This window comes from Thermobia domestica, chromosome 3 (assembly GCF_964235325.1).
Source record: "Thermobia domestica chromosome 3, izTheDome1.hap1.1, whole genome shotgun sequence".
NCBI classification, from domain to species: Eukaryota; Metazoa; Arthropoda; class Insecta; order Zygentoma; family Lepismatidae; genus Thermobia; species Thermobia domestica.
Window position 1 is genome coordinate 299,220,146 of NC_137456.1, and position 25,625 is coordinate 299,245,770.

Sequence of the window (25,625 nt, forward strand, 5' to 3'; positions counted from 1 at the left end):
ATACCATTAAGAAAAACATCCTGTAAGCATAGTTAAAAGATTTTAATTTTGTATACCATTATGTATAAAATGTGCCATTTTAAATCAAGTAGTGTTTCCAATCACATTATGTATGTATTGTTTAGAGTTTAAGACTTCTTGTGTACTTGTTCTGTACTTGCCATGGTTATTTCTATTCTTATATATATATTGGTACGCATGTATATCAAAGCGAACACTAATGGTCCAACTTCATTTAAACATCGGTTCATCTTTACTGAGTCCGTCTTTAGCTCTAGTAGTTGGAAGATGATGAGAAAGTACACAAATAACCTCCAAAGTGGGGGAACGGTATAACTCATAGAAATAGCACGTATTGATGATTGAATACTAGGTAATATATGAATACTGCGTGCTTAGCTAAATACATAGGAATTGCATTGCTAAATTAAAGAAGCAATTTTCATCTTTAGTTTTATTGGCAATAATTATAAGAACAAAAAGTAAAATAAAATGTACATTGATAAATTCTAAACTAACAAATTCAAGTGGTTACAACTTAACTGTTAATTTGCGGACGCATAACCCGTATTCTTAAACTTTAATGTGCTAGAAGAAAGCAAGAGTTATCAAATATTTAAGGAAATGCAATAGCTCGGAATGTTTTTATAAAACATGCATGGTGAGGGAAGGGACAACCCGATTAGTGTGACCACTTCCATATCAATATCAATTCTTATATCCCTCTGTGAAGTATATGTGTAGTTATAATGACATGACTGTGAGGTAACTGTGTGAACTTTTAACATGCTTTGCCAAATTCACTTATTTTATTAAATTGCGACTATGTTCTACAATCATGAAATCTTTAAAATCCATCGGAACAAAACTCCAATTAAGATTATACATTTCCAGACAGCTTCTGTAATCACATATTTGTTAATAAACACGAGTAGTTTCCTTACTGCCTTTCCGCATACCTTTACGCACATCCTGATAGTTCCCCAATCATTGAACTTCAAAGCCATCGTTTCACAGCCAGACCAATCTTTGGAGGACACATCGACAGGGGGTTTCCGAAATATGGAAGGATAGGTGCAGGATCGACGAGAGAAGCGGATCGCACCTTTGCAAAACAACCAGCTCCATAACTCAAGAATATCATTCTGTTGGTTTATCACTGCAGATACATCGAGCTTAAGTTGATACTAGTGAAATGAAGGTGTGGGAGAACATCATCGTCAAGAGAGAACTCGACGCTCCTTGCAGATCAACTGGATAGAGATTCAAAACTTGACTGACTCCAGTTTATCCAGGCTCCTTTAGAGAAATACATCCAGATGACCAGGACGAAGCCAGCCTCGTAGGAACTATCAGGCTAGTGCTCATTCCTATATCTTGATTAAACCTTCGTCTATCTCTTACCTTTCCCACAACTAGTCATTTCTGAAAATTGGAAAGTTTGAATTTAATTTAAATTTAACCGTAATTTTACAGTTAAGTACCGTGTTGTGCATCGGTTTCTTCAACATTTTTTTGCGTTCATTTAATAAGTATTTTGAGACACAAGTGATGTCACAACATGGTGTTAGATGCTGTAAGGCTTACGCCGTAGCAACGTTCTAAAATTTATAAAATTTTTTGATATTTAACAGTTTTAATAGACAAGTCAGGTACATTAGTGATTTTTGGAAGATTAATCCCATTGAGTTGAACATGATAACTATACATTTTGAATAAGGAGTGCAGTGTAATTTATACTTTTAGCTGAGAGAAATTAAGTAGTTTTACTTTTAACCCAAACGCCAAATTTCGCTACATTTGTGCAATTGCTCAGTTCGAGTAACTATTGTTTCATTTTTTTTATTTATTGACTTTTTGTGGGTGAGAATAGAAAATTTTGCCTAGTTGTTATATTTTTTTCCTTCTGTTAGTATATAAGAAGTTTTATTTATATTTTGGTGCTGTATATATATATATATATATATATATATATATATACATAGTACTGTAAGTTATTTATTTATTAGTATAATTAGGAATTGTGATTTAGAATACTAGCTCTAATGGAGAATACTATTATTATTACTGTTATTTCATCTGCGTTAGATCGTTTAGTAGAACCCCCTAGGTTTTCTGGCAAATTGAACGAGTCAGTGCTGTAATTTTTAATCACTTTGAGGATTTTTCTATCCTTCATAACATTCGTGATGTACAGAAACGCCATTTGTTGCCATATTGTTTAGCAAATTAAGCTGGCGCCTTTCTGTTAGATTTACAGTAAGAATTTGATAATCTTATGTATGTTCAGATTAAGAAGAAATTAATAGCTAAATCCGACGTGGAAAATGGGAGGAGGAAAAGGAGATAGCCGGGCGTTTCTGTGTCTGGTGGTTCATGTTTCACAGCGAAATATAACACTTATGGGCTATCAGGTTTCTTTGATACACAACTATCTTTATTTTCTGTACTTAAATCTACATTACTTAATCTATTTTCTTAGCAGTTTAACTATTATCATCTAAGAGTTCTTGGTTCGAAGAGAAACTTGGCATTACACCTGCTGTCAATTCTATCTCAATTGTTGCCTGAAGGCATTCTTGACCTGCATGTATCAATTCTGCAATTTTTAGTTCGTTCTTCAAATTTTGGTCGTTCACTAGAATTTTTGGATCTACTCCGGGTAATGTTTCTTCAATATCTCCACATCTAGCTCTGGTTTGTCATTCGGAATACACTTGGTATTTTGGTGTCATTTCTAGTCGGTATAGGACTAGATGCGGCTAGAGGCGTAAACTCACAGGCACTAGCCGGAGCACCATGACCATGCTGGCTAGGGTTCGTTGGCACGATTGGTCTAGGCTGACTCCATGTATCAAGATATCTTCGTAAAGTATTATTTTCCGATGACCGAACTGAGGGGAGCATGCCCTGTACATTCACTTTATTTCATTCAATACAATAAGAAATGTTTCACTGAGCTAGTATATATAGATGCTAGCCTGTGAACGTCTTAGGACAATGGGATTGTCCTAAATCTGAAAGTATTTTTTCATCAGTCAAAGCTCATTATTATTTATACACCTCTTGTTTTCTCTTCAGTATCCCCATAATTCAAGGCAGTGTGTAATCAACTTATTTCCTCCGATATAGTAGAAATTTAATCACATAAAGCTACTGCCATCGGAAATGCTACGCCAATTATAATTATAATGAGAATTATTATTATTATCTCGATGTTTTTCTTTTTATCTTTCTTCGAACGTCATCACTCAACTTCCCTCCCTTTTGTTTTTTACTTTAAAAAAACGAAACAAAAAGTGGCTAGATTTCTACTTACTTAAATAAAATGTTTAATTATTCACTTACGATTTTTTTATTTTTGTTTTCAATGCACACTTGGGACTATTGAGATTCAACCTTTGAGTCATGTACCGGCAAGTGTTTTTTTCCCTTTAGTATTACCACCAGTAGCAGTTTTAGGCAGTTATATCCAGTGAAACGAAACGGACTTGCACCCCAATTAGAGGGTGCCCTGCTGTGCCACGCGTAAGATACCTGTGACCCCCAAGCTTGAATGGGAAGGATTGAATACTAGGTAATATATGAAGACTGCGTCTGTAGCTAAATACAGAGAGGTTTTAATTATTATTTTTATTTACAATAATAACAGGAACAAAAATAACAAAATAAAGTGTACATTGATAAATTACAAAACGAAAAAATTCAAGTGGTTGCAACTTAACTGTTGTTTGCATAAATATAACTCGTATTTTTAACTTTGAATGTGGTAGAAGAACGCGAATGTTATCAAATATTTAAGCAAAATGCAATAGCTTGGAATGTTGGTCTCATAACTTGCATTGTAGGGAAGAGGAGGGTTAACTCGATTAGTGACATGTTACATATTGATATCATTTGGAAGATCCTCGTTTGATCAAACTCCTAGGTGCTCCGCTTATGCTCGCCGGTAAGTGGGTAAGTTAAAGTTACATACCATAAGTTCGCAAAAAATACAGCGGATCCAGTTGACGCTATAGTTGATATCATCAACAAGGTCAACCCTAGCTTATGGGGGTTCGTCGCTTATATACCGAGTTCGTCCCACGCATTTTTTCTACTTTCTGACACGGCTATAAAGCTGAAGTCAGCTAGCTTGCACGAACCTTAGAAGGTGTTTCACGCTCATGCTCAATAGCATTATAGAAATCCAGCGCTCTATAAATTTCCCAATGACACTTGTGAAAATGCGCATTTTTCCTTTTGATTAATATTGTTTTATTTAAAGTTTTTTGTTTAAATAAATTATGTTTTTGGAGCTTGTTAGTATTAAAACATTAACCTAGCTCTGTGTTTTGGGTAAATCAAAGCCAAGGCTATACTATTAATACATGCGTGTGACTCGGCGTCAGGAGCCAATTAGGTGTCCATACAATTACTGTCTCGGCTGACCCGACGCCTTCTTTCCATTTTCTTCACTTTAACAGAGTCAGACATGTGCGGGGCGACTTCTCCCATGTCTTGAGTCTTGCTGTAGTACTTGAAGAACCAAATCTGTGTAAGAATATATATATAATCGAATGAATAGCGAACTCTTATGGTGTTGTTGAACTAGTGTTTAGAAGTCAGGTCATTTGAGACATGATCTCCACATCAACATAGATTCCCGACCAAACCTGCATTTGCATTGAAGAGATGCCGGGAATTCCAGGTGAAACAATCTTGATATAAACATATACCTATGAGGGAGCTTAATTAGCCCATTTGCATAATCAACTTTTGACCATACAAACGGTTATACATTACTATAGACCGAGCCGCATCAATTACGATTACCTTAGTAGAGGAGTGAATGCTTTCAACATTTTCACGAAAAGTCCATATATGGACAAGTTGTTGCTGAAAGCGACAGAAAAAAAAAACGTAGAAAAGCTAAATAGTTTCCTATTTGAAAGTGGACACGATGATACAAATTAAATTAAGAGTACAAGAGATAAGAGATAAAAAAATAAAGCAAGTGAAAGAAAAATAAAGAAGTAGAGGAATAAAAAATATATCCTTCCTTGAAATATGTATGTACATAAGATATAGGGTGCGGCAGAAATAGTTAGACGATGCTTTTTCGCAAATTAAATATTTTAATTACATTTTATGAATAAAAGTTTTACATGTCCATAATTTACATACAAAAGCATTACATATGGTAACTATGTCTTGAAAATTATGTCAGTGAGGTAAGCACCATGGTTATTCAAACAGATCTCTGCACGTCGCCTCACAGCACTAACAGCTCGTTGAACCATGTCCAGCGGAGTTTGGTGGACAGCATGTTGAATGGATTAACGCCAATCTTTTAATGTTGAAGGTTTTGTTGCATACATTTGTTTCTTCAAGTAACCCCATAGGAAGAAGTCACATGTTGATAGGTCGGGCGAGCGTGCAGGCCAATTAACATTGCCGCGACGACAGACAACCCGTCCTGGAAACATCCTTTCAAGAATGTTGATCGACGCAATTGCTGTGTGTGACGTGGTCCCGTCTTGTTGGAATCACAGCTGTGTAAGGCGACGTCGTCACAGTTCTGGGAGTAAAACGTTTTCGAGTATGTCCACATATCGAGCACACGTGACAGTTACGCAGTTACCATTCTCGTCGTTGAAAAAGTATGGTCCAATAATGACATCAAAACACCACACCATATTGTTACTATAGGGCTATGAAGGGTCACTTCATGCAAAAACCTTGGATTTCTGGTTGCCCAGTAACTGAAATTCTGCTTATTTACACACCCATCAAAGAGGAAATGAGCTTCGTCGGACATGATTAACCTCTGTAGAAAGTTTGGATTCTCTATAATTATTTGCAACAGCATATTGCAGAATTGTACGCGAGCATTAAAATCCTCCGGGAGCAAATTGTAAATCATATGAATTTTGAATGGGTGGAAGTGTAGATCCTGGAGTAATATTAGCCGCACACTCCTATCTGATATGCCAAGTGACACAGCATGCCGACGAGCTGAACGCCTTGGACAACTAATTAAAGCTTCTCAAACACTCCCTGTTTTGCCTGATGTTCTCATTGAACGCCGAGGACCTGGGCATTTCTTTGATCTTGCAGAAGCCGAAGCTCGGAACTGAACAGTGTAAAATTTATATTTTACATACTAATAAAATATAATTATTTACTAATATGCGTTATTGTGATAAGCTTTGCAAGAGCATTTTCAAACTTGCGCCAATATGACAGTCAAAAGATCTCCTCCACCTCCTTACCACAGAGCAGCGTTCCCAAAACTGATCCAACGTTCCCTCATTGTACTGCCATACTGATGCGTTGTTGTAGAAAAGAGGTTGCTCTAGTGTCTCTTGTAGATAAATGAGGTGACAGACTTCTTTTATATTGTTAAAGCCTTCGTGATCTCATGACCCACCTGATTCGATAGCTATAGGGACAAAATGATGTTTGTCGAGTAAATAGCTGTCCTTCTTGCATTTTTCTGTTTCCCGGCGGCCAGCCACGTTGGCAGCTTGTGCTAAGGAAGAATATAGATTTGAAGGGGCGAAGATATCGGAAGAAGTAAAATCCCATAGAAGTGCTTTTCCTTTCTTCTACGGTATTAGGGTCATACCATATTACCTCTTGCCGTCTGCACGACTGCATCCCAAGGTTCACAAATAGAAGGAACGCCTGCTGAAATTACTGCCCTCATGATATTGTCGTTGACGCTTTAGTGGCGTGAATGTCTGCCCGCATTATTGAGAGTCAATGAAGTCCCTTCTAGTTTATGACACTTCTACAGGAAGACACTTCTATCTGTGCTGCTCGCAAACATCTGCTCTCAAACGCAGTTCACCGGCAATTCGAAAACTGTCATTGGGAAGATGTAATCCTAAAGAAGGTGACGGGATAGCATGGAGCTAAGAACGTACAGCAGGATTGTCATGGACAATGAGGTAAAAGGCAGAGTGAGCTGAAATCAAGGAAAGACGTGTAAAGAAGAATTCAAATTAGATTTTTTTTCTTTTAATAGTATGCGTCATGCCTCATTAGATAATGCTGCTCCTAATAAGCTTGGGTCATCTGTCGAAATTCTTTGAATCCCACGCACGGTGTCGTCAAATAGCTTGAAGAGGTTATTAGACTGCTCATTAGAGACTCCGAGAAATGTGACCTCACATTTGGAGAAATTTATTTGCAATCCGATCTGCTTAGCCCGTCTACGGACCATTTTTAAAATCTCTGGTAGCGCATCCTTGTATCTAGCTATAGTCCCGTCATCCAAATACCATATGTTGAGTTCCGTATTGATACTGTTAACGATGGATTGTAAAGTTAGTGCGAACAACCCAGGGTCAAGAGGGTCACCTTGTAAGCCATGCTGAGAGAGGATTATTTCATCTCCTAAGTATAAGTTGCTCGGTTGTGAGTAGCACTGATGTATGTATCGATAAATTAATGTAAAACTGTTTTTTACCTGAATAAGTCACGATTCAACTCGTTAAATGCGTATCTGAAGTCTATTTTCAGAATAACTTTCTCCTGCTGGTGTGGAAAAGAGTAGTACATACGAGTAGCGTGGACTGCTGCTTCTGCTCCATATGGGACGGAAACTTCCAGTTGGTGTGGGGATAGAAAATGTGTTAGAGGTTCTCTAATTCTATGGTAAAGGATTTTGACTGATAATCTCCTCCACACATTGCCTATTGCGATAGGACGAATTTCGCCACTTTTCTTCCTCATAGCTGCTAGTGATGCTCCAAAGAGAATAGGTCTAATTTCCGTGGGCACATCACCGGAAATAATCAGATGGAGAAAATCGCAGATGGCGTTAGTCAGATGGTCTTTAGTTTTGCAGTCTTGGAAGAGTAGGAGGTCCTTTAATATTGAAGGACAAAGACTGTCCATACCCCCTGATGACGCGAAAGAATATAATTTAAGTGCCTTCGTAAACTCGTCAGCTGATACTCTAGGCGCTACAATACTGGGCTGAATGGGATCGGTTCAAAATGGTGGCTGTGAGCCGGATGTCTCTCTTTTAATGCTTCTAACACAGATCCATTCGGAGAAGCTATAGTATCTTCTGAGAAGAGAAGCCGTACTGCCTTGCGGACATCACCATCTACTAATTCTTTCTCGACATTCCAATGTTAAAAGTGTAATTTACTGGTTGTCGAGCTTTGAAGGATTTTTTACAATGGATAGGAAGGTCTTCGCAACAAGAATCAGACCAACATCGCGCTCTTTGTTTAACCCATGATGTTAAATTAGTCACTTTGTCAGCTTTTGGTGGCACGCACAGTGTAACGTAAGGAAAAAAATAAATCAATCCAAGCTTCTGAGTCGTTTGTACGTACAATCTGTTGCAATACCTCGCACAGAGAGTCTGCCATTGTAGCTCTAGCACCTCGAGGTACCCTGCGCAACATTGGCGTAGAATACTTTAATCTTGCTAGAAACTTATTGCATTTGGAGATCAAATTTTTTCTTGGGTGATCGACATCACCATTAGATGATTGCGACTTCCGTGAAAGCAAGCATGAATTGGATTTATTGATATAATAATGAAGCCTGCTATTGTGAATTGCTAGCTAACACACAATTTGTTACAAAGATTGTAGGTAGTCTCATTAGGCCTGTTTGAAAAATCAATGCTCATGTTTAATGCGGTGTCATTTTGGGTTTGATTTCTTTGGTTAAACTTTGATTCTGATGCGTTGCTTACATGGGAGAAACCTGCATTTATGAACCAGCAGTCTTTATTGATATCATCACTAATAGCATTGAAAGGATTACTGAATTCATTACAAGTATCACGACCATCTCCCATAGTTCTTATAAAATTTTAAATTTGAATTTTAAATTTAAATTACACCCAACTACCTTGTTGGAAATGTAATATTATTTAAAAATAACGACCATTAATTAAAAATATTAAATTGAAAATAGCAAATTTTCAGTCAATAATCTAAACCACTGGAGCGATTCGAAAACGAATTTCACCAAAAAATATCAACTCTAAAACCACACATTACTTCGTAACAAAAAGCACAAACCCTCACTTCTCCTATACTAAGGGAAGAGAATTGCACAGAACACGAAAGACACGTCTGCTTACAATGACAACAACAACAATGAAATTTATATAGGCTAATATTTGTTTATTTAACGTAATATAACCTTTTGTTGTAGGGGGTTAATTTTCATAGTGTTTCCTATTTTCATATTTAATCATAGTTGTATACACAACTGTCTATTATAAGAAGGGTCATATCTTTCTGAAAAGATTGATGGCACCGAATGATTTTGTAATATATTAAAAGGCCCGTGAACCATCAGATAATTGTGCTTTAGGAACCGATTCTGATGAAACTTGGTAGACTAATAGGCCACATTGCAAAACTAGTGTAACTAGGAGGAATATGTCTAAAAAACTTTAGTTTCTGAGATACATTAAAGATAACGTTTGCCATGATATCTCGGGAACAGCTCCACCAAGAACAAGCAAACTTTTCAAAGTATAGTACATACATAAAGCTTTAAACCGAATTGCCTGCAACTGCGCAAAACTGCTGATAATGAGCAAATAATTGTGCTCACGCACATGTCTAGAAAACGTGACGACCGATATATTTCTCTCGTTCTTAATTGAAACTACATAACATGTATAACACAATGCAAGAAAGATGTAGACTCAAAGGTGAGCGTTTCCAAGCAACTGAGTTTAGAAGATGTTGCGGTTTTCGGTCCCAGGATACTACCCATTTCTTATGGCACTCTGTCTGGCTTCTCAGTAAACATTCATTTTTGTTACACTAGTGTAGAATTCATATAGTTAGCGTTAATAGTCGCCAAATTAAATAAAAAATAATTTAAGCCATCAATGTTCGACAACACTAATACCGTATTAAGAAAGCGTAAATTTATCAGGCCTATGGTCGCGATATATTTGAACACATCAGTAAGATGCAGGTATCTATACTTAAAACAATCTTGCCAAAATCATAGGCAACAGGGTTACTTATATGTAGGTACTGTGGCCAAGAGACGAGGCCTTGGGTTATCTCATCTCGTCGGGTGAAACAGTCTCATCACAAAATTAATTCCTGGTTTCGTCCCGTGTCTAAACGCGAGTCAAGACTCCAACAAGCCTTAGAAACTACCATCGCAGATTTCTTGAATTAGTCTTTGCTTTATAAAACTTGGTAGTACTGCTATAAGACGAGACAGGATATTGGGGCTTAATCATCTCGTCACCTTACAACCCATGGGACGTCTTATAAACAAGAGACTGGTCTCATATCGAAATGTTTCTTCCTTGTCGAGACGAGACGAGTTATAAAAAGTGCAACACTACTAAACATAACTGCAAAGTTTCAGTAGGTGGCGTAGGCCAAAGGTCCTCTCCTTTCACAGTCATTGGGAAAGATGAAATGGTCTGGAATGTATCCTGGTTGCAGCAGAGAAATATATTTGTTAATGCAAACAGATTGCACTGTGTACGTATTATCGCCCTCACTATCTTCAGCCGCTATTGTTGGAGTGAAAGTAAACAATCAGTATAGAGATTTTGCTGGTTGTGCTAATACAGATTGATATCTAGCGTGACTGAAATAGTAAATAACAGTAGCCACATGCGAACAACATCCAAGTATTCGAAGTCCATTTACGCAACTACACACGGATATATTCTATCGCACTTAAACCTGGTTTCATGGCTTCGTACGTAATCAAAACTATGTATGTTTTTTTGATCGGAAACGAGAATGTATCTTGCCACAAAAGAGACCACGTTGTAATGTGAAGCCATTTATATGGACGACAACATTTGCGATGTGTGTAGCTTAACAGCAGATAGACTGAGCGAGCTGATATGTACCGTAATAAATATTTTAAGGTCTTCGATTGAGTCTGAGAAGTCTGTGTGATGTAAAATCATGTAACCAGATCGTGCTGTCAACAGATTGTTCTATTTAAGTTATTTTAATAATGGCGTTTCCTCAACCATGAGAGAATTCATGGTCTCAACTATTACAGTTGCGTCTCTTTCTTCAGAAAAAAGTATACGTGTTCCAAACGTTATCAATGACAGCAGAGTGTTGAAAGTAATTTCTTACACTATGTATATATTTGTTGTCGTACAATGTCTACAATATCTTGATTTATATTTTGAGCACACCGGAAATGGTTTCCACAGTCCATCGTAGCTTTGTGCCAATTTGCGAGGATTTCGCTTCTTTACAAGTCAGCTCACATTGCTTGTTCTTAAATGCTTGCATTAAAATTGTGAATACCTCGGGTGTCACGAGTATCCTTCACATTTCGAAATCCTCTTTCCACAACAAAAATGTCGTTACATGTCAAAAGAGTGTTGATTCATCATCTGAGGACATAATATTTCTGAGAATATATGCATCACTTTGCTTTGCTTACATATCAACAATGTGGCCGGTATTTGTAGTTAAAGGAATCGTTTGCAAAATTCACGTGCTTATGCAGTGCGAACGAATCTTTTAAATAATAGTAATTCGATTTATTTTGTGATAAGCCTAAGAACCATCTATAATTAAAAATAATACATCAGTTGTTTCTAATAATTGCTTCGCAACGTCAGATTTTAATTCATTGCAAATCTTTGCACGATCCAATAATAGACCTATTATTGTTATTATTGGAATTCAGCGACAACTAGAAACAGTGTCTGAGGTCTATGCCCTTTGAACTAAAGTAAAATTCTGGAAAGATGAACTCAAGTAGAAAGACCAAGGACATGAACCAATTGACGGTTGATAAGATCCCTTATCATTTTACAAAGGTTACAGAACAGTGCAGCTTCTCGTGATATCTCTAAGCTTAAACGAGTTCAGTTTCCCTAGAAGCTCATGAAAGTTTTGTTTTGATACACCTGTGAGATCGTAGTACTCACTATCACGATACAGATTCTGAGCCAGCTTTGATCTTTCATTTCTGATATTCCGATATAACAGATGTGAGTCACTTTTAGCAACGCTGCCAGGAAAAGATGCTTTTTGAATGTCTCGTGTAGGAAACAAGCAAGAACGTCGAGACGAGACTGGTCTATTATTTATGTAACGAGACACAGGAAAGTGTAGTAACGAGATGATGCAACAGCCTCAACATCCCGTCTCGTTTCGTAGTAAAACTACCCAATTGTATAACGCAAAGGCTAACGTAAGAAATATGTCCCTAAAGCTAGTCTCTAAAGCTTATTCGGGTCACGACTTGAATTTAGTTGGTTTTCCCTACATTGTCTAACGAGGTTTGTCTCATAACGATCTACGACACTACATGACCACCGACACCATAAACAGGCTTCCACACCAAGATAGGGGACAAACCGGCCTTTAATTTTGTGACGAGATGAGACAACCCTAAATGTGTCGTCTCATGGCAACACTACCTATATATAAGTAATCCTCTTGCCTACGATTTTGCCAAAGTTTCTTTGAAAAATAGATGCCTATAATCACAGTGGTGTATTCCAATAGACCATGACCGTAGGCTTGATAGTTTATCCTTACGCTCTATAATATGGTATTATTGTTGTGCGACATTGATGACTTTAAAGTACTAGATATCACTACGACCCGAATGTGGCGGCTATTAACGTTAACAATGACGCCTACATTGGTGTAATGAAAATGTATGACTGATAAGCCAGACAGAGTTCCGCAACTAATGGGAGTATCCGTGGGCAGACCACCCCAGAATCTTCTCACCTCAGTTGCTTGCAAACGCTGACCTTTGAGTATACATGTTTTCTTGCATTATGTTATACTCGTTATGTAGTTCAAACTAAGCAAGAGCAAAATATACCGGTCTTCACGTTTTCGAGGCATGATACGCAGTTCTGCGCAAGTGCAGACAATTCGTTTTAATTTCGTTTTAAAACCCTCATACATTTAATATGGTTTGCAAAGTTTGCTTGTTCTTGGTGGAGCCTTCCCGAAATACCACAGAAAATGTCATCTTCAATGAATCGATTAATCTCAGAAACTACAGGTTTTTTGATAAATTCCTGCTAGTTAATTTAGTTTTGAAGGTGTGCTATTAGTCTATCGAGTTTCATCATAATCGGTTGTGGTAGCCCAGGTACGTTATGAATGTGTCACAGACCCTTTGAGCATATATATTCTGCAAATGAACTAAAGTTTCTTACTTTTTCAGGAACTTTTCTTCTATACCATTGCTAAGCATATCTTCAGGACATATAGCGAATGCAGGTATATTGATTCTAAAATCTTTATAATTCCTCTGTACAGTGAGTACTGTAGGAGTTTCTTGATATTTATGCCAGGATTCTAGAACTAAGTAGCAGGCACAAATAAAAGATATTCCTATAACAAAAATCCAGAATATCCTGAAAAGAAATTTTTAAAAATTACATTGTTAAAAATGTTTATACTATTATTACAAACTTGAAAGAATGTGATATTCAATTTTATTTTGTTTTGTATTTTCTTTTGTATCAAATTATGGAGAAGACACTCATTTGGTATAAAAAGCATAAGTTATGAAACCCATATAAAAGAGATATACAAGAACAAAATAGTAAGGATTGCGCTTATTACTATACTTCCAGTACAGGTGGATAATTTCTATTGTTTACTCCCTTGAGTCAGAACAAATATATTGTTAAAGGGAGTTTTGTGTTTGGAAACTCGATATAGAAAATGCTACAAATAAGATGATTTACCTGACTTATGCATTGATTTTTTCTTTCTCCGGTTAAACGTATTTTATTTAAGTTTGCAATTAGTAATGGATAAACTAGCTTAAAAAAGACTGAAAGTAATAGGTCGATATTTATCTCGTAGATCACATGATGGTCTAGAAAAATATTTTAATACTACAGTTGTAGCTACTCCAAAGATATTGCGACGCATTAAATCTATGTGTTGTGTCTTTGTCCAGCTACAAGGAATAAAGTGTATTACTCATATAATTCTCACACTTAATAATAAGACTGAGTTCTAACGTTAAAAAAAGACACACACATACATATAAGCGAATAAAAGGATAGCATCTACTTGAGTTCTTTAAAAACTTCTTTCTTTTCGTTGTATATTGGATTCAGCATTGAAAAAACATACTGTGCGTATACATGTACATACACAGTTTGTGGAGTTTCAAGAACAAAAGAAGAGAATACAGAGTATCTAGTTGTTTTTGTGTGTGTGTGTGTTGATGCTTCGAATTTCATATCCGTTCTCAGTTCTCAGGAGAAATATTTGGAGAATTGTCTGATACCCAGATGGTGAACGCTAAACTGAAACATACATCACTTGTTGAATGTTAAAATTATAATGTGAATGGAGATATGCGCGTTTTAGTTTTGAAAATATCAAATGATAGGCTTATATTAAACACCAGCACACACGCAGTGATTGTTTGTGGAACATCACGTACCAATAGGGGATGGGATATGGAAACATGTAAAAATAATGCAGGTTTTATCTGTCTGTCTGCATGTCTATAAGCAATCTGGGTACCAGAGCAGTGAACCGAAAATTATCAAAATTTGGACATGGTCTCAGACTAAGACTAATAGGGAAACTCAAGTACACTTTTCCTTACAAATTTATGCTCCAAACCAGTTAAGTAACAACCCCTAACAGTGCGGTTATCAAAACATGTAAAATAATTCAAAATGATTGATATTAGTGTCAAATCCATAATTTTTGTGGTCGCAGAGATTAACTGTGAAACTCCAATCGCATTCACCATATTTTGTTTTGGATCAGAGTAGCCACTGTGGGTGGGAATACATAGACATGTAGAAATGGTCAATATTCCTATCAAATATATAGTTTTTGTGGTTGGTAAGATTAACAGTGAAACTAGATTTCACTTTTACTTTTAAAGTTATACCCCACAATTGTTAAGGAACAACCCCTAACAGCAGAGCTATCAAAACATGTAAAAGAATTTTAAATGACATGTATTAGTTTCATATACATAGTTGTCGTGGTCGTTAACATTAATGATGAAACTCCAATCACATTCAGTATATTTGGTTTTGGATTAGGGTTGACACTGGGGGAGGGAATAGCAAGACATATAAAAAGATATCAAAATGGTCGATATTATTTCAAATACGTAGTTTTCGGGATCGCTGAAATTAATGGTGAATCTCAGATTCACGTTTACTTTCAAATTTATACCCCACAGATTTTAAGGAACAACTTCTAACAGTATGTCTCTCAAGACATGCAACATAATTCAAATTACTTATATTATTGTCGGATATTTGTGTCAAAAACATAGTTTTCAGAGTCGTTGAGATTAGTGATGAAACTCAAGTTTTATGTTTACTTTCAAATTTATCCTCCACATAAGTTAAGGGACATCCCCTAATAGGAGGGTAATCAAGACATGTAAAATAACTCAAAATATATAGTAATTGTGTCAAATCTATAATTTTCTTGGTCATTGAAATTAATGGTAAAACTCCAATCCCATTCAGTAAATTTGGTCGTATATCGGGGTGGTCACTAGCGGAATGCCAATACAGCTAAAGACATATTTCGAAATGACCCACATTAGTGTAAATTCCATAGTGTTGTGGGTCGCTGTGATCAGTGATGAAATTCCTATCACATCATCTCAGCATCTGTGTAGTTGGGAGTGATATGGGGACATATAAAACAATAATTCAAACTGGTCGATATTACTATCAAATACATAGATTTCTGGGTACCTGAGTTTAACGGCAAGACTCATGCTCACGTTTACTTTCAAATTTACCAAAGATGAGTTAAGGGACATATAGTAACTGAGGGGTAATCCAGACATGAGAAAAATAATCCACAATGAATTATATTAGTCTTATATCATAGTCTTCGTGGTTACTAAGATGAATTATGATGCGCCCACAAGCATTGACTTCCAGATAAAGCCACACTAGATGTTTATCATTAGGCTTCTTTTTAAAAATTGTTTAACGATTATGCCTCGAAAAAAGGAAGACAGTAATAATATTGAAGAACTAGATGGTAAAATTTAGAATCTCTAGCACATGGTGTTTGCTGAAATCCGTTTCATGGATGCTGGGATTGAATCAGGAAACTCACTCACGAAAGGTCACCATGAGCCACTGTTTCCGTAGAATAATTAATATAACTACATTAATCGATCTAGGGGCCATGTGACATCATCACACGGAAGGCTGCAAACGAAAATTGCAAAACGGAAGAATAAGTACCAAAAAGCGCTCAAATAATGTTTCTTCATCAGAACACACATTTCAAGCTAATTGCGAACATACACTTGCTTTTCCATATAGAATATGAAAAAGAGTATACAATCATGGAAGTAAAAATGAAATCTATAGAAATAAAGTTTTTAATAACTATTTATAATGTGTTTATATGTAATGATATGTAATGATATATATATATATATATATATATATATATATATATATATATAGCAGGAAATAAAATGGAAACAAGAAAAGTAGTACGCAGAAAATAAAGGGACGCAAGTACTTCTAATAGAAATAGATGATAGTAATAGAGAGAGAATGAAAGTAAAATGTTAACAGAACGTGTCGAAAAACGAAAAACACCAAGACAATAAAGCTGTCGATTTTATATAAAAAGGACGTCGTTACAAGAAAAAGAGAAAGACGTTAAACAGAGGGCAAATGAGGAAGATTAGCTAAATGTTACTTTTTCACAAATAATACAAGATCATTACAATTAGAAATAAAATAATACAAAAGGAAAAGAGTTTTACGAAACTGGACTACAGAACTGGCTTAACGATGTATTCCTAAATTCTGAAAAAGAAGAACGAGAAATATATCCATCTTTTGTGGAAATACTAGAAGAGGCATGATGAAATAGAAGTTGATTTAGATGAAGTAGAGAAAAGAATGGATAAATTGCTATCTGTATTTAAAGCAGAAACACAAATATAAAAAAGGATTGGGAAATAACAAATCGTAATCATGATAACAATATATATTTTATATAATAGAAAAACGTAGAAAACAGTGCAGAAGATAAAATGCGGTAGGTACAATGCTAAGAATCAATTTAACGCCTGTGCGTTCAGATGAAAATCCGTTTACTGCAATTGAAACAACTCTAGGTGCTCTAATAGATTATTTATTAAGTAACGCTTATACTTTCAAAAAATTAATATTAAAAGACGAAAACCATATTCACGAAGAAATTAAATGTCGACTGAAAGCAAGGAATTCGTATTATTATTGAGCTCAAAATTCTAGTCGTAGCGAATTCTGTCAAGGAATTTGAAACTTTCAATATATGAAACAGTACTCATGCCTGTTATTCGGAATAGTTGCTTACTGTGAGGGAAGAACGTAGTCTGAAGGTATTTGAGAACAAGATAAAGAAAGGAATATTCGGACATAAGGGATACGGAAATGAGAAATTGCGGAAACTTCATAATGAGCAACTGCATAATTTATACTGTTTACCACACATTTTTAGGGTCATCTAATTTATGAGGCACAGTTCGGCAAGTCAAGTAGCTAGAACGCAAGAGAGTAGGAACGCTTTCAAAATATTAATTGGAAGACCAATCGGAAAAAGACGATTAGGAAAACGGGCCCGCAGAAGGGAGAATAATATTAAGACGGATCTCGCAGAAAAAGTAATAGAAAGTACAAACTGGATCCAGTAGGCTACATATAGAAGTCAGTGGAGAGCTTTAATGAGCGCGGTATTCATCCTCCGGATTCCTTATGTCATAGAGGTAGTTAGTTAATGCGGATCAAGATGATTACGTTGGAGTAACAACCACAAATGAAACATAAGGGCACTGTCCTTTTTGGCTACAGTTCAGAGAAACTAGAAATGTCTCGGCAGAAGTGTTATGGCTGAGTAATGAAAAAAGTACTCGAAAGCAATGCGGCTTTTCTCATAATCGAATATTGCATTGTAAACTTCCTTCATGTACGTATGCCAAGAGAACAAGGTTGTTTTAAGTAGCATATTATGAACACCAATGAATATTTATAGGTAAAACGGGGTATTGTTCTGTTGAGAGCAAAGGTACAAGATGTTCAGCAAATACAATCGCTGTTGACATAGGAATGAAAACAGAACATATATAAATCAAAGCAAACAAGCAAAAGAAACAGAAGCAGAAGACTTGTGAGAAGCTGATCATATAGATCAAGGTCATGGTGTAGAGTTCCTGAAATTCGTAAATTTAAAAAAAAATAATGGATTATAAAATCACAGATTATAGGGTATTTTCATTAAGTAGTGTTATGTTTGAAGCACCACCGTGCGATGATGAGAGAACATCTTTAAACTTACTTATCGTAGATAATCATTACAATGTAATTTAAACTTTCACAGCATGGTTTAGCTGCAATTATTATTCCGAAAGTTATGATAAGAAATATGAAACAAAGCTTGCACATTTGAAACGTTGTATAGCTGTATGCTACCGATGTCATCAGAAATGTTGTGAGAAGAGTTTCAAAATGTATTGATGTAGTAATAGGGATCTCACGTATGTGGACAAACGCATTGCAATATTCTTTATACTATAGTACCTCCTAATGTTACATGAAAGTGAATGAAAGAAGATCAGAAAAGCTCTTCATTATTTTGAAGAAAGCTATGATTCTATGTTATGATATAAAATGTTCATAATATACGAAAATAGAAGATGATGACGCAAATATGTATTAACTTGTACATAACGTCTTGGTTAGTTAGCATGCATGTTACCGTTGTTATGAAGATAACATGAAAAATGTATGTACTGTTTGTGGAATAGCGTAAATATATTTAATGGAGAAAATGTAATAGAATACTTTCTAACCCATCTACGAAAAGAACGTTCAAACATGAAAACAGTAACAAACATTGCCTTTCGAAATTTAAAATTCTATGATGCAAATTTCTAATAAATACCATGGTTGAAAAGATTAATTATACTCCAGAAGTAATCATGAATGGGGTTAAATTTCTATCTCTCAAAGTAGGGAATGTAAGCTTCACAGATTCACTAAGTTTTCCACCTATGCCCTTAAGTAAATTAAGCGGTGAGTATTTTCTTCAATTATGCAGAGTATATTTTAAACAGTTTTTCAATCGACGAAAGAACGAGACGTATGAAGTAGTAATTAGGTATAATGGAGCAGATACCATGAAAGTAATACCATGAAAGCATGCATTTTCTCTATGAATACAATTGAGTCAGAAACGAATGTAAATACATAATTTGAATATATTACAATCGCTAATGCATATAATTAGGTGTATTGAATAAATTTATTAAAGCAAAACACCATTTGTACATTAGCAAATCGATGGAGAGCTGTACAGTCAATTGAAGGAGGGCAATGAGTAGCTAGGGAAGAAAAAGCAAGAAACATTCAAATTACCAATGCTGCACGTAGTAACGAAAAACAAATTTCATCAATGAAGGTAGATATTAAATGGACAGACACCGATACAGGAAGATTACACCTGTAGGAGTATGAGGGATGTCTCACCCACTGTTGTATTTTTTCTACGCTAATGAAAGAGATAAGCCCATAGATAACAATGCTACAGACACCATGGAATTTTGATATTAAGCAACGAAAAAGACGATTCAAAAAAGCCTTCGAATGTGAAGTAAACGAAATATGTTGTGTGAAATTAAAAAAAAATACATTTGGCATTAAACGTAAACGTGAAGAACTATGTTTCTAATCACCCATTGAATCCTCCTTCAAACAAAATCCCATTGAATCCTCCAGACCTTTTTTATGGAGCACGTGTCAATGCCAAACGTTTGTATCGTAAAGCACAAGAGTTTGAAGGAGATAATCTGTGTTACAACGATGTTAAAGCCTGTATCCGTTTGTATGTAAAAGTAAGAAAATTCCAATTTGTCACCCAACTATTTATTTCCCTCGAGATCAAAATTTTCCCCTGAAGAGGTAGAAAATTTACTTAATTAAGCATTCTTCCTCCAAAAACTTCATTCCAGTGTTGCCCTACAAATCAAGTCATAGATTAATATTTCCACTTTGTCGTGCATGTTGCGATGAACTAAACCAGTTACCTTGTAACCACATTGATGAAGACCAAGTTCCACATGGTAAGTGAGTAAAAGATAAAGAAGAGAAACAGAGCAAAAATGAAAAAAATAATGAATATTAATGGCATGTTTGACTTATTATATTCTTTAATATGGTGAAGAAGCAAAAAGTGGCGGATTATTTGCAGAATACAAAAACATCTTCTTGAAAGCAAAAGTGGGAGCTAGTGGTGGGCATCATGTTGTGAAACATATTAACTAAGGAGAAGAACATACATCAATTTTATGAAAAGTTGGAATACGTCTAGATGTAAAGAAAATTAAACAAAATCAAGCACTAACGAGTTTTGTTAAACTAATGTTAAATTCATTTTCTTCCAAATTTGGGCAAGGTGAGATCATGGACCATATAAGCATGGTATTGACCCCAATTGATAAAATTAACATTACATGATATAGGCGTACATCAAGTATTGATTGTAAATGATAACAGGTTTTATTTATATTAGCAATACACAGTCCAGTTCATGTTTCACTAGCAGCAGTAAATGTAGTCATAGCAGCATACTCAACACCAGAAGCTCCATTGGAATTTTTAAAGTATTTAGAGCAGCAACAAGAAAGAGTATGTTTTTCATACAATTCCAATAATTTATACTCAAAAACCCATGAAAGCAAAATTCCATCTTCTGAATTTTTTGGTGATTTACAAAACGAATACCTCGAATATGGTATAGAGGCGTATAGGGTAATGGCACTATATATCGAACATTTAAGGCCATTTCTAGAAATATTTATTCATTATTTTCTATCAACGAGGAAAAGAACACTCTTTCAGCGATAAAACTGTAAAGGTGTTGTTTATTTAAAGGTGTTGAAACCAGCCAATTATCACAATTATGATTAACAATTTTGAGATTTAAAGAACATTTAAATAGCAAAGTTGTATTACTTCTTGTATCGAACAAGTTGTGCTGTATATCGATCAATGGGGTTTTAATTATCGAAAAGAATATTTGATATATTGAACAGCGGGGCTAATATGGATATAGTTGCATTGTAAACAGATTGCAATAATTCTAAAATAAAAACTAAGATAGCAGACGCAAAGAGAATTATATATTAAAATGTTCTAAGCTACAAAATGTTTCATGTCGTCACTCTTCAGCACAGAGAAGAGCATGTTATGTTAATCTTTTTTGTTGCCTTGCTTCTTCTTCAGTTCTTCCCGGCATTCCTCGGAAGATATTGCATACATTTTCTTCAGTCTAAATTGATGGGGTTTCTCCGTGGCTTGACGAAGTTTGAGAAATTCTTTGAAAAATCATCACTACTACTTGAGGAAGGCGAGCATAAAAATCCCGAAGCAATCTCATCTTGATGCAATAATTTTAACTTGTGAATTTTTACTCCAGTTTAGAAATGACGGCACCTAGAAGATCCTTCTTGGGTAAAGGTGCGTACAATATAAGCGTTCATTATTTCATTAGAATTAGACATTATCAATTTATTACTCTTCATTTTCTTCTTCTAACATTGAATTATTTGTTCTTTACTTTTTAACAGCCAATTTAGTTTCATGTGTCACACTGTACCGGGTTTTAACACCTTCCAATAAGCATCCAAATCTGAATCATAATCACTCTGTTCCTCTTCGTCACGTCTTAGTTTGCCACGGAACATATTAAGAAAATGAGTAGGCATGAATTCTTCCAGATCATCACGCACGAACTTCAGTTTCTGATGAGGAGTATGGAACAGTTGTTGAGAAGATGAAGGGGTGCTCTAGTCACTGTCTTGCTGTGGGTTTCCAGCACATACCGGCAACACACTTGCTAAAGTCCAAAGCAGCAGGACTCAATGGATAAATACCACACTTGCGAAATGCGCTTTTCACAATCTATGGTTTGACGGAACCATCCCAAACTTTCTTCAATTGGGGTGCAAAATTTACCTTCGTTGCCGATGTTGCGAGATATTTAGATTTTCTCGTCCTGATGAGCGTTCGTCAATGCTCGTTTCAAGGGCAATACGCCTACGTCTGTTGATTGCAAAAGGTGAGTGGCATTGGAGAACAGACAATACACCAGTATTCGATGATCGTGGCAAGATCTACTGATTTGAAGTGATAGATGATTCCTATGCCCATCAAGAAAGAGAATAACAGAAAGTGGGATTTTCTGTCTCTAGCCACGGACTAAGCCGTTGGTGGTAAGTCAAAAAATGTTGTAGTCTTCATTCAGCCAGTTTATGTTTTTTCGTAGATCGAAAGCTCAGGTACATTGTTCTCCATAATTTGTTTAAGTCGTATGTTGCTGTAGATGATCATGGTTTGGGCGGCACAACGCCCGTCAACACGCAAATTGCCAAGTACTATTATGCCCTCTTTTTCTTTAGATGTTGCTGTAATTTGAAGCTGTTCTCTTACATCAGGATACTTTCCTAAAACCGTGTGGAACAGAAAGTTTGTTTCGTCTGAATTGAGGATCCATCTTGGGTCTTCTGTGATGGCACTTAATCTCTGAGATTTAAGATAGCTCGAAAGTTCAGCAAACCAGCCACGTATTCTATCTTCCAAAACCGCAGCACTACCCTTGCTAATTGTCTGAGCCTTCTTCTGAGACAGCCAAAGATGTCGTCCATTAAAACACCTGAACCAAATTTTCCATGATCTTTCATGCTTGAACGATGTGCTTCTTCCGAAAAGCTGTACAATTTCCTGAACAGTGTCCAGTAAATTACTTTTCCTAAACGGAAATCCCCTCGTTGTCATGCTCACAAATTCGCTCTTCTTGTTGTGGGCTCAGGAACGGCTTCCGGCCAAGAGCAATCTCAGTCTTCTAACGCCCAGATAATTTATAATTTAATGTTGTTATAGGAACCTGGAAGGTTCTCGATGCCTGCCTTTGGGACATCACGCCGGACATAACCTGCTGAACAGCTTGTCAAGGCAGATAACGAATACTGGAATGGTTTCATTTTATGACAGGTTTGATTCTGACTTTGGTGACACCTTACTTGTTCGGATTATTAATTTTGAGCATTGTCAAATTCTGAGCAGTAGTTAAAAATACTCAAAAAAATTTAAACAATTGTTTATGAATAACTTCAACTGTGTTTACCAGTCTGTACATTGAGGAGAAGAACCCGGGTCAAAAGTCTGAAATAATGCGATCAGTACGACGTAAGACCTCGATTAGATAACTGTCTGTGACGAAACATTATTAAAAATGATAAATCTAAAAAATTATTTATAACGGTTTGAACCAAAAAACTCACAAATATAAGGGGAATGGCTTATAATTTAGTGTAAAACTCGGTATTCAGTGCAAAAGGAATCAACAACCTAAATAAGTTAATATTTAAATCACCAATAACCCTTCCAATTGCAATAATGTTCCATACTAAAGAACACTTTACCTTAAGGGAACCTCTTTTCTATCGAACGATATTTCGATATTACGAAATGGGTCTCACATTATTTTATTTTCCCTTCAAAAGTAACATTATAACAAACAAATATACATATATTGATATTAACACGTCGTATTATTAAAAGGATACCTTGTAATGGCACCATTACACATCGGGAAAAGGATTCTTACTGCGGTGCTGCACATTACAAAAAATATAGCGATTTCTCTAATCTCCCACCAAAACCACAGGCTAGGAAACTTTACCGAGTTAGCTAATATTGAGACGTATCGACCTATTGATTTTTGCAAGGCGAGGTTTGGAAACATGTGTTCACAAATTTTAGATAGTTCGCGAGGTTTTTGATATTCTTATTTCTTAACGAAATGACCAAGGTGTTCGATATTTACTACCATTATACTATCACAGATAATTTACCGGCTGGACCCAAGAATTATTCGTTATGTATTTTTCACCCGCGTACCAATAAGGAGTATCAAATATACAAAATACGAGGATTGTCATTGAATTATGAATCAATCAAACACATAAATTTGGATGTAATGAGGACAATGATAGTAGATAATGAAGATGAAGGAGAAGAATAATCTCGTCCCACAGAAGGCAAAATTACAAACGAGATAAAAATCCCGTAGGAAATAGCGTACTATTCTTAGCATGCCGAAACTAAAATATATAATGTGAATTACATAAAACGACGTAGAATTAGAAATTCATTTACTCTTCCGTATGGGTACACTCCCTCGAAAAAAAGGAGGAGAAGACAAATGTAATACGGAAATTTATAAAATAGGGATGAAGAGAGAATTATCATACTCCTTAACGTCGATAAGACGTGGAAACATCCATTTTCATATATTGTTGCAGGAGAAGTGGATGTGGAAAACTTTCTTTCTCTCATAATACGATAATTGTATAATTTATCATGCAGAGTTAATACAACGTTTCGTAATATTAATTGGTATTATAGAGTGGCAAAAACATACAGTAGCATGTTTCGATGAAATTTCGATGAAAGTAGCATTTGTAGAAGGATTTCCTCGAACAAGAGGCTTTTTACCAGAAAGTATACCTCATCTTATTATTATTAACGATCATATGTGTGAAGTGAATCGTCATATAAGTGACTTTACAAAATGTGCCCTTCATAGAAATCTTAGTATAATATTTATTACACGAAATATATTTCATGACGGAAAAGAGAGTACAGATATAAGCTTGAATTGTTCTTATCACGTATTATTTAAAAATCTAATAGTTAAATCGCAAATTAAACATATGAATTATCAACTAGCTCTTGTTAATCCAAACAAACATACCATATGAATATTTATTTGTTGATTTACGACAGGGTACGACATATGGAATTCGTTTTCAAACATATCCATTTCCTGATGATATTTATCATTACGTTTATTTTCCAACGAGATAGAAGAAGGAGAGGATGATAAAAGAGTTTTATGTATAGTGCTAGTTTTAAAGTGTGTTCCTTCATTCTATCAATTGTCTCTAAGAGTAAAACATGGAGATCTCATTCGTACGTTTTGAAAAGCGAATCCTAAATTACGTAAAGCTGTAATGGCAATTGAAGACTCTCCAGTGATTCGTAGTATTTACGAATGTAGTTATAATGTATTAAAAGGGAATGTACCTCTTAGAAAGACCAGAGAGGAAGACAAAAGCTATACGAGAGGACACTTCGATATCCTGTGAACAAAGGAAACTCCATCGAAAAGAAGAAGCTCTTCTTAGTGCAACAGAGTGGATTTCTTCCGGCATTATCAGCTCCTATTTTATGTGCTACGCTATTAATTTTACTATTCCGTTAGTGCTATGGGAGACGCAAAGAAAATGATTTTATTTCCACTTGAAGTTCTTAATCGTGTACAAAATTCATAATCATCTTCAGCCCTGAAGAAACGTGAATCTATTTTGGATCAAGAAATGCAAAACATCTAATATTTATCATCTTTTAGTGATGAAGAAAAATGTTCTTCAAAAGTTTTTACTTTTCATACGAAAACAAGAAAAACCTGTAACATTTTCGATTACGTCAACTAAATCACAGAAACCTGAACTAGAAGAAGAAATATTGTTATATATACCGAAAATGTATCATAATAAAGCTGAATTACTACTGCATAGAATGACAAATGGGGATGATATCACGT